This window comes from Cervus canadensis, chromosome X, assembly GCF_019320065.1.
Source record: "Cervus canadensis isolate Bull #8, Minnesota chromosome X, ASM1932006v1, whole genome shotgun sequence".
Taxonomy (NCBI): Eukaryota; Metazoa; Chordata; class Mammalia; order Artiodactyla; family Cervidae; genus Cervus; species Cervus canadensis.
Window position 1 is genome coordinate 129,784,480 of NC_057419.1, and position 11,549 is coordinate 129,796,028.

Here is an 11,549-nt window from a genome sequence, read left to right on the forward strand (position 1 = left end):
TTGGCCACACCTTGTGGCACTCAGGATCTTATCTCCCCAACCAGGAATCGAACCCATGCCCCCTCCAGTGGAAGTGCAGAGTCTTAACCATTGGACCACCAGGGAAGTCCTCTGATGGTTTCTTTTAAAAATATCTTTTATCAAACACAGATGAGAGAGTCTACTATGATGGTTACCAGCAGAGTCAGGAGTAATTTACAAAACGTTTCTCTTTGTCAATTTCCTTGCCTCCAAAATGGGGATAAAGATAATGCCTACTGAGTATGATTTTTGTGAGGATTAAATCAGGTAGTTCATTCAAAGTTTGAGAATAGTACATGGTACATGGTAATCTTTCTCTATAAGCTTTAGATATTATTTCTGTTATTAATATTAGTTGTAGGAGAAGCATGACATGGTCTTAATTGGTAAAATGAAAAGATTATGACCTCTGTCCAAACCCAGTTTTATTTTACTAATATTACTGGTCTATGAAATCTCCAAGGCTTGGAGCCCCTGCCCTTAACCATGGTGCTTGTATATGGAGTGATTGCTTTCTCCTGTTAAGACAATGTCTTAGTCCCAACCAAGAAAGGGAAGTGCTTGGCTAAGTGCCATCTCTGAGCTCACTGCCTGGAGGACAGCACACAAACCCAGGACCCACACAGAGACTATGCTGCTGAGACGACCTGGAGAGGGAGAGGCATGTGGGTGGGGAGGAGGAAGTGTGAGAGGCAGCTGGCTTCATAGGAAGGAGACAAACTTTGGACTCAGATTCAAATCAGAGTTCTGCCATGGACTGGCTTGGTGATTTTGACCAGACTGTTTCAGCTTTCTGAGCCTCATCCGTACAATGGGATCTTAATAGTAGTTAGTTCATAGAGCTGAAAAGAAGATGAAGAGATTCACGTGGAGCACTCAGAAGAAAACCTGGCAAGCTGTAGGTGTTCAATAAACATTTGCTACCACGAAGATGATGAAAAACAAAAAAGTAGAGGAGTCAAAAAGAGCCCACTGCTTCCCAGAAGCAGGGAGAATTTTCTCAGTGCACCAAGGACAGATGTGTCTTGAGTTTTCCCTCACTAAGGTCAATGTCCTGCAGCCAAGAAAGAAGGAGGATTTGTTTGGCCTGTCACTGATGAGCACACATGCTCCAGAGCTATGAATACTGCAGATGCTGGATACAGGCCTCAGTTCTGCTCACTCGCCTGAATCCCACAAAGCAAAAATTGGGGCTTCCCTGGTAGCTCCCTCGGTAAAAAATCCGCCTGTAATGCAGGACATCCTGGTTCAATTCCTGAGTTGGGAAGATCCCCTAGAGAAGGGATAGGCTGCCCCCGCCAGTATTCATGGGCTTCCCTGGTGGCTTAGATGGTAAAGAATCTGCATGCAATGTGGGAGATCTGGGTTCGATCCCAGATCGATCTGGGTTGGGAAGATCCCGTGGAGGAAGGTATGGCAACCCACTCCAGTATTCTTGCCTGGAGAATCCCCATGGACAGAGGAGCCTGGCAGACTAGCAAAGAGTCAGAGTGCACAGCACAAAGACAGCGTAGCACAGACCAATGGAAAGAATAATGTAAAAATGGTATTCAGGTGCCCTCTTCTGGACAATCTGGAAAGGGCTTTCCCAAAGACATCTCTTTGTCTACTCACTCAGTCCTGGGGACTCAAGGGAGATTTATGGGCTTTCCCAGCTAAGGAACTCTAACATGGGGCCAGGAACCCGATTATGAGGAACCTGACAGGGGCTCCCACTGGAGTCTCCATGGTTGATGACCCTGGATTTCACCTTTCTTGGTGAATCTGGAAATGAATCAGGCAGCCCCAGTGTCTTAGCTCGGAACACAATTATTGGCCTGTTATTGGCCCTTGGTGGATACTGAGCACATGATTCATGGCTGTGAAGTAATCTTTTTAAAAACATTTTATTTATTTGGCCATTTCAGGTCTTACTTGCAGCACGTGGGATCTCCGATGCTTCATGTGGGATATTTCATTATGGTGCACGGGCTGTGTAGCTGTGGGTGCAGATGGCTAAGTTGCTCCGAGCCATGTAGGATCTCAGTTCCATAATCAGAGATCAAACCTGCGTCCCTTCCACAGCCCTCAGTCTGCACTTCACTTCTCAGACTCCACACGTCCCCACTGCAGCCCTCCCCCCTCCTTATCTCCTTTTCACCCCCTTGTCACCCAGCAGTCTCCTATCACTACATGAAGGCCGAGAAGCTTGTAGCAAAGGCAAGGAAGCGGAGAGCCTGCGTGGAGCCAAGTCCCCAGCAGAGGGCGCGGGAGAGCCTGGCTGCGCCCTCGGGACAGGCGCCTGCCCGGCCGCCTCAGGCAGGTAAAGTCAAGGCCTCCGCCAGCCCCCGCCTTTCTAAGAAACAGACTCTTCCGACTTCCTCTGCCGGGCAGTGAGTTCGCCTATGCCTGTGTCCTCAGTCGCTAAGTCGTGTCCGACTCTTTTGGAGTCCATAGACTACCCGGCCAGGCTTTTGTGACCACGGAATTTTCCAGGCAAGAATACTGGAGTGGGTTGCCATTTCCTACTCCAGGGGATCTTCCCGACCCAGGGATCGAACCGGCGCCTCTTCTGTCTCCAGCATTGGCAGGCAGATTCTTTGCCGCTGAGCTACCAGGGAAGCCCTAAATGGTCCTATGGATAGCCGAGAGATCACGGTTAGTTATTGTTATTATCATTTTCTGATGTATAGGTAACAGGTGATCTTAAGAAAGAAACCAAGAGTCTATGGACTGAGAACGGGACCGGGGATTGTGTTTGGCCTCTTTGCTTTTGTTTCTTTCTTGGCTTGGGTCGCCCGGTGTGTTGTTTCGGCATATAGTGTTTTTTGTCTGTCTGTTAATGTGTAGGTTAAAAATCGGCCTTCTCGGGAGACTGGGGTTGACATACACACTCTAATGTATATAAAATAGATAACAAAGAAGGACCTACTGTGTAGCCCAGGGAACTCAATACTCTGTATTGGGGAACGAATCTTAAAAAAGAGTGGATACTGCTGAATGTCATGTGGTAGCCTGGATGGGAGGGCAGTTTGGAGGAGAATGGACACATGTGTAGGTATGGCTGAAGCCCTTCGGCTGTTCACCTGAAATTACCACAACATTGTTAATCCGCTATACCCCAAAACAAAATTTAAAATGTTTTATTATTATTTTAAATAATATTTTTAATTTAATTTTATTTTTTATTATTTTAACTTATTTTTATTTTTTATTTATTTATTTTAATTGGAGGCTAATTACTTTACAATATTGCAGTGTTTTTTGCCATCCATTGACATGAATCAGCCATGGGTGTACATGTGTTCCCCATCCTGACCTTCCCTCCCACCTCCCTCCCCATCCCGTCCTGCAGGGTCATCCCAGTGCACCAGCCCTGAGCACTCTGTCTCATGCATCGAACCTGGACTGGCGATCTGTTTCACATATGGTAATATACATGGTTCAATGCTATTCTCTCAAATCATCCCACCCTCGCCTTCTCTCACAGAGTCCAAAAGTCTGTTCTTTACATCTGTGTCTCTTTTGCTGTCTCGCATATAGGGTCATCGTTTCCATCTTTCTAAATTCCACATATATGTGTTAATATACTGTATTGGTGTTTTTCTTTCTGACTTACAATAGGCTCTGAACAATAGGCCTCTGTACAATGGGCTCCAGTTTCGTCCACCTCATTAGAACTGATTCAAATGAGTTCTTTTTAATAGCTGAGTAATATTGCATTGTGTATATGTACCACAGCTTTCTTTCCATTCGTCTGCTGATGGACGTCTAGGTTGCTTCCATGTCCTGGCTATTGTAAACAGTGCTGTGATGAACACTGGGGTACATGTGTCTCTTTCAATTCTGGTTTCATCTGTGTGTGTGCCCAGCAGTGGGGTTGCTGGGTCACATGGCAGTTCTATTTCCAGTTTCTTAAGGAATCTCCACAGTGTTCGCCATAGTGGCTGTACCAGTTTGCATTCCCACCAACAGTGTAAGAGGGTTCCCTTTACTCCACACCCTCTCCAGCATTTATTGTTTGTAGACTTTTTGATAGAAGCCATTCTGACTGGTATGAGATGGCACCGCATGGTGGTTTTGATTTGCATTTCTCTGATAATGAGTTAATTGAGCATGTTTTCATGTGTTTGTTAGCCATCTGTATGTCTTCTTTGGAGAAATGATTGTTTAGTTCTTTGGCCCATTTTTTGATTGGGTCGTTTTCAAAATAAAAAAAAAAATTAAGTCAACAAGAGAAAATAAAAAAGAAACACCTTATCTGGAATAAAGTAAGTGTTTTAAAAGTATTTGCAGAGGGCATACACACCAAGGAAACTAGATCTGAAAGAGATACGTGTACCCCAATGTTCATCACAGCACTGTTTATAATAGCCAGGACAGGGAAGCAACCTAGATGCCCATCAGCAGACGAATGGATAAGGAAGCTGTGGTGCATATACACCATGGACTATTACTCAGCCATTAAAAGGAATTCATCTGAATCAGTTCTAATGAGATGCATGAAACTGGAGCTCATTATACAGAGTGAAGTAAGCCAGAAAGATAAAGACCAATACAGTGTACGAATGCATATATATGGAATTTTTAAATTTTTTTAAACTTTTATTATTTTTATTTTTCTCTTTTCTTTTTCATTTATTTTTATGAGTTGAAGGCTAATTACTTTAGAAAGATGGTAATAATACCCTGGAAATTTTAAATATGGAATTTAAAAAGATGGTAACGATGACACTATATACAAAACAGAAAAAGAGACACAGATGTACAGAACAGACTTTTAGACTCCGAGGGAGAAGGCGAGGGTGGGATGTTCAGAGAGAACAGCATGGAAACAAGGATACTGTCAAGGGTGAAACAGATCACCAGCCCAGGTTGGATGCAGGAGACGGGTGCTCAGGGCTGGTGCACTGGGAAGACCCAGAGGGATGGGGTGGAGAGGGAGGCGGGAGTGGGGATCGGGATGGGGAACACATGTAAATCCATGGCTGATTTATGTCAATGTATCGCAAAAACCACTACAGTATTGTAAAGGAATTAGCCTCCAACGAGTAAAAATAAATGAAAAAAACAAAGAAACAAACAAACAAAAAGAAAATCGACGAGGAAGGTGTTATCAACATTCCCATTATATAGATGAGGAAACTGAGGTACAGAGACTTTATTAAATATACTAATATTTCATGCATTGGAGAAGGAAATGGCACCCCACTCCAATGTTCTTGTCTGGAGAATCCCAGGGACCGGGGAGCCTGGTGGGCTGCCATCTACGAGGTCGCACAGAGTCGGACACGACGGAAGCAACTTAGGGGCAGCAGCAGTAAGTGAGAGCAATGATTTTGCTGAGCGTATTTCTCTCTACTTAGTAAACGTTGTGTGAAAGGGCATTCTCTATCTAGATTTGGGGGGTGGGAATTACTGTATTTCAATTCTATTTTAAAAAATTAAGAATGCTACTTAGATCTACTAAGAAATGTCCTGGGTGTTTTACATGCTCTGCTTCATGAAATTAAAAAGAAAATCTACAAGGAAGGTGTTATCAACATTCCCATCCCATTTTACAGCTGAGGAAACTGAGGCACAGAGGCACTAATGAAGTTACAAGAAGTGAAATGGATGATTTCTTTGAGAGCGTATTTATGTACACTCAGTAAACTTTGTGGGAAAGGGCATTGTCTGTCTAGATTGTTGGAGAAAAAAACTCAGTTTTAACTGTCTCGTATAAAAAAAAAAAAAATTAAGTGTTTTACTTAGATCTCCTAAGTAACACCCTGGATATGTCATATGCGCTGCTTCATTTAATCAAAAAAAAAAAAAATCAAAGAGGAATGTGTTATCAACACTCCCAGTTGATACATGATTAAACTGAGGCACAGAGGCATTAATGAAGTTACCAATAAGTGAAAGAGATGCTTTATGGTGAGCGTGCTTATGGACACAGTAAAAGTTGCAGAAACGGCACTGTCTCTAGATTATTGGGGGAAAAAAGCTCCTTGTCAACTCCATCTATTAGAAAGAAAAAACACCAAAATTAAGTATGATACTTAGATCTACTAAACAAAGTCCATCTCGTTTTCCCTGCTTGCCTGCATTTAATTCAAAAGAAAATCTACACGGAAGGTGTTCTCAACGTTCCCATTTTATACATGAGGACACTGAAGCACAGAGGTATTAGTGAAGTTGCTAGGAAGTGAAAGACATACTTTTTGGTGAGCATATTTATCTATACTTAGTAAACTTTTTGGGAAAAGACCATCCAGATTGTTGGGGGAAAAATACTCATTTTCAATTCCATCTCTTAAAAAAGTAAACCAAATTAAGTACGTTACTTAGATCTACAAAGAAATGTCCTCGGTGTTTCACATGTTCTGCTTCATTTAATTCAAAAGAAAATCTACGAGGATGGTGTTATCAACATTCCCATTTTATGGATGAGGAAAGGGAGGCACAGAGGCATGAATGAAATTAACTAGTAATTGAAAGAGATGCGTCTTGGTGAGGTATTTATCGACCCTTTGCAAAATTCATGAGAATGTGCTTTGACTATCTAGATTGTGAGGAGATAAATCTAGGTTTCAATTCTGTCTATTAAAAAAACATTAAGTATGTTCCTTAGATCTACTAGGCAATGTCCTGGGTATGTTACATGCTCTTCTTCATTTCATTAAAAGGAAAATCGACAAGCAGTATGTTATCAACATTCCCATTTTATCGATGAGGAAACTGAGGTACAGAGGCATCAATGAAGTTACTAGTGAGTGAAAGAGATCCTGTTGTTTTGAGAGCATATTTATCTACACTCGGTAAACTTTGTGGAAAGTACACTGTCTATCTAGAATGTTCTGGGGGGAAATCAATTTCAGTTGTCTCTATTCAAAAGAAAAAACAAAATTAAGTATGTTACTGAGACTACTAAGCAATGTCCTCTGTGTTTTACAGGGTCTGCTTCATTTAATTGAAAACAAAATCTATGAGGAAATTCTTATCAATATTCCCATTTATACTTCAGGAAACTGAGGCCTTAATGAAGTTGCTAGTAAGTGAAAGAGTATTGCCTTTGCTAACCATCTTTATCTATACTTAGTCATCTTTGTGGGAAAGGGCATCGTCTATCTAGAATGTTTCGGGGAGACAACTTGATTTCAATTTTATTAAAAAAACAAAATTAAGCATGTTACTTAACAATACTAAGCACGTCCTCAGTGTTTTACATGCTCTGCTTCAGGTAATTACAAATAATATGTACAAGGAAGGTGTTATCAATATTCCCACTCTATATATGAGGAAACCGAGGCAAAGAGGCATTAAGGAAGTAATTAGTAAGTGAAAGATGATGTATTGGTGAGTATATTTATCCATACTTAATAAACTGTGTTGGTAAGGGCATTGTCTATTAGATTCTTGGGGGAAAAATATTTCCATTCTATTAACAAAATTAAGTATGTTACTTAACTCGACTAAGCATGTCCTGGGTATTTTACATGCTCTGTTTCATTTAATTAAAAATAAAAATCAGTAAGCTAAAAAGAAAATCTCCAAAGCTGAGGGGAGAAAAATAAAGATTTTAGCACTCTTAAAAAAAAACAATACTGTGTATGTTCGTTAGCTCTCCTAAACAATGGTGGCTGTTTTACATGTTAAGCTTCATTTAATTAAAAAGAAAATCTACGAGGAAGGTGCTGTCAATATTCCCATTTTATAGATGAGGAAGCTGAGGCACAGAGACTTAACGAAGTCAGTAGGAAATGAAAGTTTTTTTGGTTAGCGTATTTATCGACAGTTAGTAAGCTTTTTGGGAAAGGGCATGGTCTGTCTCGATTATTGAAGGGGGATCTTGATTTCAATTCTACCTATTAAAAAAAAAAAAAAAACTTAAGTATGTTACTTAGATCTACTAAGTGATGCCCTGGGTGTTTTTCATGCTCTGCTTCATTTCAGGTCTTACTTGCAGCACGTGGGATCTCCGATGCTTCATGTGGGATATTTCATTATGGTGCACGGGCTGTGTAGCTGTGGGTGCGGATGGCTAAGTTGCTCCGAGCCATGTAGGATCTCAGTTCCATAATCAGAGATCAAACCTGCGTCCCTTCCACAGCCCTCAGTCTGCACTTCACTTCTCAGACTCCACACGTCCCCACTGCAGCCCTCCCCCCTCCTTATCTCCTTTTCACCCCCTTGTCACCCAGCAGTCTCCTATCACTACATGAAGGCCGAGAAGCTTGTAGCAAAGGCAAGGAAGCGGAGAGCCTGCGTGGAGCCAAGTCCCCAGCAGAGGGCGCGGGAGAGCCTGGCTGCGCCCTCGGGACAGGCGCCTGCCCGGCCGCCTCAGGCAGGTAAAGTCAAGGCCTCCGCCAGCCCCCGCCTTTCTAAGAAACAGACTCTTCCGACTTCCTCTGCTGGGCAGTGAGTTCGCCTATGCCTGTGTCCTCAGTCGCTAAGTCGTGTCCGACTCTTTTGGAGTCCATAGACTACCCCGCCAGGCTTTTGTGACCACGGAATTTTCCAGGCAAGAATACTGGAGTGGGTTGCCATTTCCTACTCCAGGGGATCTTCCCGACCCAGGGATCGAACCGGCGCCTCTTCTGTCTCCAGCATTGGCAGGCAGATTCTTTGCCGCTGAGCTACCAGGGAAGCCCTAAATGGTCCTATGGATAGCCGAGAGATAACGGTTAGTTATTGTTATTATCATTTTCTGATGTATAGGTAACAGGTGATCTTAAGAAAGAAACCAAGAGTCTATGGACTGAGAACGGGACCGGGGATTGTGTTTGGCCTCTTTGCTTTTGTTTCTTTCTTGGCTTGGGTCGCCCGGTGTGTTGTTTCGGCATATAGTGTTTTTTGTCTGTCTGTTAATGTGTAGGTTAAAAATCGGCCTTCTCGGGAGACTGGGGTTGACATACACACTCTAATGTATATAAAATAGATAACAAAGAAGGACCTACTGTGTAGCCCAGGGAACTCAATACTCTGTATTGGGGAACGAATCTTAAAAAAGAGTGGATACTGCTGAATGTCATGTGGTAGCCTGGATGGGAGGGCAGTTTGGAGGAGAATGGACACATGTGTAGGTATGGCTGAAGCCCTTCGGCTGTTCACCTGAAATTACCACAACATTGTTAATCCGCTATACCCCAAAACAAAATTTAAAATGTTTTATTATTATTTTAAATAATATTTTTAATTTAATTTTATTTTTTATTATTTTAACTTATTTTTATTTTTTATTTATCTATTTTAATTGGAGGCTAATTACTTTACAATATTGCAGTGTTTTTTGCCATCCATTGACATGAATCAGCCATGGGTGTACATGTGTTCCCCATCCTGACCTTCCCTCCCACCTCCCTCCCCATCCCGTCCCGCAGGGTCATCCCAGTGCACCAGCCCTGAGCACTCTGTCTCATGCATCGAACCTGGACTGGCGATCTGTTTCACATATGGTAATATACATGGTTCAATGCTATTCTCTCAAATCATCCCACCCTCGCCTTCTCTCACAGAGTCCAAAAGTCTGTTCTTTACATCTGTGTCTCTTTTGCTGTCTCGCATATAGGGTCATCGTTTCCATCTTTCTAAATTCCACATATATGTGTTAATATACTGTATTGGTGTTTTTCTTTCTGACTTACAATAGGCTCTGAACAATAGGCCTCTGTACAATGGGCTCCAGTTTCATCCACCTCATTAGAACTGATTCAAATGAGTTCTTTTTAATAGCTGAGTAATATTGCATTGTGTATATGTACCACAGCTTTCTTTCCATTCGTCTGCTGATGGACGTCTAGGTTGCTTCCATGTCCTGGCTATTGTAAACAGTGCTGTGATGAACACTGGGGTACATGTGTCTCTTTCAATTCTGGTTTCATCTGTGTGTGTGCCCAGCAGTGGGGTTGCTGGGTCACATGGCAGTTCTATTTCCAGTTTCTTAAGGAATCTCCACAGTGTTCGCCATAGTGGCTGTACCAGTTTGCATTCCCACCAACAGTGTAAGAGGGTTCCCTTTACTCCACACCCTCTCCAGCATTTATTGTTTGTAGACTTTTTGATAGCAGCCATTCTGACTGGTATGAGATAGCACCGCATGGTGGTTTTGATTTGCATTTCTCTGATAATGAGTTAATTGAGCATGTTTTCATGTGTTTGTTAGCCATCTGTATGTCTTCTTTGGAGAAATGATTGTTTAGTTCTTTGGCCCATTTTTTGATTGGGTCGTTTTCAAAATAAAAAAAAAAATTAAGTCAACAAGAGAAAATAAAAAAGAAACACCTTATCTGGAATAAAGTAAGTGTTTTCAAAGTATTTGCAGAGGGCATACACACCAAGGAAACTAGATCTGAAAGAGATACGTGTACCCCAATGTTCATCACAGCACTGTTTATAATAGCCAGGACAGGGAAGCAACCTAGATGCCCATCAGCAGACGAATGGATAAGGAAGCTGTGGTGCATATACACCATGGAATATTACTCAGCCATTAAAAGGAATTCATCTGAATCAGTTCTAATGAGATGCATGAAACTGGAGCTCATTATACAGAGTGAAGTAAGCCAGAAAGATAAAGACCAATACAGTGTACGAATGCATATATATGGAATTTTTAAATTTTTTTTAACTTTTATTATTTTTATTTTTCTCTTTTCTTTTTCATTTATTTTTATGAGTTGAAGGCTAATTACTTTAGAAAGATGGTAATAATACCCTGGAAATTTTAAATATGGAATTTAAAAAGATGGTAACGATGAACTATATACAAAACAGAAAAAGAGACACAGATGTACAGAACAGACTTTTAGACTCCGAGGGAGAAGGCGAGGGTGGGATGTTCAGAGAGAACAGCATGGAAACAAGGATACTGTCAAGGGTGAAACAGATCACCAGCCCAGGTTGGATGCAGGAGACGGGTGCTCAGGGCTGGTGCACTGGGAAGACCCAGAGGGATGGGGTGGAGAGGGAGGCGGGAGTGGGGATCGGGATGGGGACACATGTAAATCCATGGCTGATTTATGTCAATGTATCTGCAAATAACCACTACAATTGTAAAGGAATTAGCCTCAAACGGTAAAAAAAAAAAAAAAAAACAAAACAAAACAAACAAACCAAAAGAAAATCTACGAGGAAAGTGTTATCAACATTCGCATTTTATAGATGAGGAAAGTGAGGTACAGAGACCATTATTAAATCTACTAGTATTTCATGCATTGGAGAAGGAAATGGCACCCCACTCCAATGTTCTTGTCTGGAGAATCGCAGGGACCGGGGAGCCTGGTGCGCTGCCATCTATGAGGTCGCACAGAGTCGGACACGACGGAAGCAACCTAGGAGCAGCAGCAGTAAGTGAGAGCAATGATTTTGCTGAGCGTATTTATCTATACTTAGTAAACGTTGTGTGGAAGGGCATTCTCTATCTAGGTTTGGGGGGTGGGAATTACTGTATTTCAATTCTATTGAAAAAAATTAAGAATGCTACTTAGATCCACTAAGAAATGTCCTGGGTGTTTTATATGCTCTGCTTCATGAAATTAAAAAGAAAATCTACAAGCAAGGTGTTA

At 41.8% G+C, this 11,549-nt stretch overlaps 1 protein-coding gene and 1 long non-coding RNA gene across 3 annotated transcripts in view; one reads left to right on the top strand and one right to left on the bottom strand.

Moving 5' to 3' along the window:
- LOC122434965 overlaps window positions 1-2,071 on the top strand; it is a 49,265-nt gene extending 47,194 nt beyond the window's left edge. The window contains exon 3 of the long non-coding RNA XR_006267509.1: window positions 1,929-2,071. This is a non-coding gene — a long non-coding RNA (uncharacterized LOC122434965). The remainder of the gene's footprint in view (window positions 1-1,928) is intronic.
- The window catches only part of LOC122434964 (homeobox protein ESX1-like), a 112,522-nt gene that overhangs the window by 26,780 nt on the left and 74,193 nt on the right, over window positions 1-11,549 (bottom strand). The gene's annotated exons all lie outside the window — the stretch shown is intronic.